Source organism: Dama dama, chromosome 18, assembly GCF_033118175.1.
Source record: "Dama dama isolate Ldn47 chromosome 18, ASM3311817v1, whole genome shotgun sequence".
Taxonomy (NCBI): Eukaryota; Metazoa; Chordata; class Mammalia; order Artiodactyla; family Cervidae; genus Dama; species Dama dama.
This window is the reverse complement of record NC_083698.1, coordinates 11,881,007-11,883,588: the sequence shown is the minus strand read 5'-3', so window position 1 is coordinate 11,883,588 and position 2,582 is coordinate 11,881,007. Positions and strand designations below refer to the sequence as shown.

Sequence of the window (2,582 nt, the reverse complement as noted above, 5' to 3'; positions counted from 1 at the left end):
TTCTCAATTAGTATGGAGTATTCTATCTGCTCTCTTTCTTAATGGGAGCCCAGCTTGCATACAAGGAGAAGATAACAGCTCAGAGCTGGGAGGTCAGTCACACCACCTCCTCACTGAACACAACTGCGAACTTCATCAGGTGAGACCAAATCAGCTGTCCAGGCGTGCGCACGTGCATGTGTGTGTGTCTGTCTGTCTGTCTGAAGGTGTCTTCCTCATAGGGGAACGTGTGTGTGTGTGTCTGAAAGTGTCCGGGCCCATGTGTGTGTGTCTGTCTGAAAGTATCTGCCTCATAGGGGAACATTTGTGTGTGTCTGTGTGTGTTGCTCAATAATGTCCAACTCTTTGCAACCACATTCTTTTTACTTTGTGTGTCCAACATTTTGCAGCCCATCAGGGCTGCAGGTGTCTGCCTAGGGGAACATTCGCGTGTGTGTGGGTGTGTGTCTGTGTCCAACATTTTGCAGCCCATCAGGGCTGCAGGTGTCTGCCTAGGGGAACATCCATGTGTGTGTAAGTGTGTCTGTGTGGCTCAATTGTGTTCAGCTCTTTGCAACCACATTTTTTCCACTCACTATGTGTGTGTGTCTTTCTCAGTTGTGTCCAACTGGTTGCAACCCCGTGGACTGTAGCCTGCCAGGCTCCTCAGTCCATGGAATTCTCCAGGCCAGAATACTGGGGTGGGTAGCCATTTCCTTCTCCAAGGGATCTTCCTGACTCAGGGATCGAACCGTCGTCTCCTGCACTGCAGGCAAATTCATTACCATCTGAGCCACCAGGGAAGCTTTTCCACTCACTATACCTCCTATAAGTTCATCTGTGTTTCTTTTCCACTGTAACTTACCAAAGCACTTCGCTTCTCATACTTTTCCCATCTTTAGCATCGTTATCATCGAAATCTTTGTCAGTTACTTATAAAGTGAAAGAGTGCACTAAAAATGGTAATTCATTATTTCTTTTAATCCTAATTAGGGCCCTGAGGGAGTAGGTATTGATTTCTGTCACTGTTAACATTTCACAGATGTTCAAGGTCACACACCTAGTAAGGGGTGGCTCTCAATCTATTTCTGATGTCAGAGTTGTGCTGTTAACCACACCATGATGCTTCTGCCATGGAACTAATGAGGATCTCATTATTTACTCTTTTTCCTAATACACAGTTTCCTCTGTTTCTATAGGTATCAATTTAAGTTCTGCTTTCAGATGGATCATTTAAAGACTTAAATGTAAATTGCCTAAGTATTCCTAATCTTGGTCTCTGACCACATTTGGCTTGTGTTTTTATTTATATTTTTAAATAGTCTGCTACTAAAGTATATTGGATGTATTTAACCCTAAAATAATTACCATTTTTTGCTGTTTATATTATCCAGGGAGAAAACATTAAGTCACAGATAAGCAAAGCAAGATTAAATATTAGTCATTAGGGATCCAAAGCCAAGAAGCATATGTTTTAGATGGTAGACTATGAGCAATGACTATCTAAAAAGCTACATTCATGAAAAGTATCAGAATACAGTACGTATCAGATAGACTTGGTTGCTATTGTGTTTATTAGAAAACTGATCTGGACAAAAGTAAATACAAGTTAAGAAGCACATGTGTTATTTATCTTGAGAGATTTTTAAAGCTTTTTTGTTTTTTAAATAAATGCTGATTTTGAGCCTCTGTGGGTCATGAGGGATTCATAAATATATTGTACATCTATTTACAGTGATCTTACTGGGATCATACATTGAGTTTAGCAATTTGGTTGGTTATTAAGAGGTCATTCAAAAGGAATGAAATTGCAATTGGGATGTGCCATCAACAGGTGGATTTAGATCTCAGGTATGTGAGTGTGTGTGTGTTTTAATTCTTTTTAATCTGAAGTCTTGTTCGGTGACAACAAGTCCATTTTGGTCTTTTACAAAACCTCAGCTCTTTTACAGCAGCTGAATGTGAATGTGGGCACCTAATACGAGCAGTAAGGAAAATTAAATATAAGCTATAACTTTCGTGTTTCTTTTTCTCATTTTGTGTATGGATTAATTATTATTGACAGCCAGTCTAAGGCGGATAGCTTTTCTAGGCTTGATTTGCTCAGTTTGAATCCTCTCTTGGAGACATAGCTTGTCTAGGCTGATGAATATTTACTTGGGAAAACAATGAAGAATTAACAGCACTCACTTTCACACCACCCACATCCACCTTTCTCCTCCTTTCTCTGGCCACCTAGAGTTTTCCTTACTCTGAGATTTCTACAAAACATTTCTGGGTGTGAGAGGAGAAGGAGAATTCCAGCAGCAGTCTCTTAGCTTTCTGCTCCTGGTTTTCGAGATTTTTATTCCATAAGGCAGAAGGCAGAAAAGAAGAAAAAGGAGCCTAGTCTAATTTTTATAACTGCAAAGAGAATAATTTTCAGTTTACTTAAAATATTTTTAATACAGTAAATGACATTTCTGTAATCAGACTTTGAATTAGGCATTAATATATAACAGTGAACCAGATACATGCCTATATTCTACTAGAAGATTCAACAAATGAGAAAATAGATGATAGAAAGATAGATTATAAAGAACTAAACATAGGGACATCCTGAT

At 39.1% G+C, this 2,582-nt stretch overlaps 1 long non-coding RNA gene across 1 annotated transcript in view; it reads right to left on the bottom strand.

Annotated features, from left to right (window-relative positions):
• The window catches only part of LOC133072082 (uncharacterized), a 40,992-nt gene that overhangs the window by 27,103 nt on the left and 11,307 nt on the right, over positions 1–2,582 (bottom strand). The gene's annotated exons all lie outside the window — the stretch shown is intronic.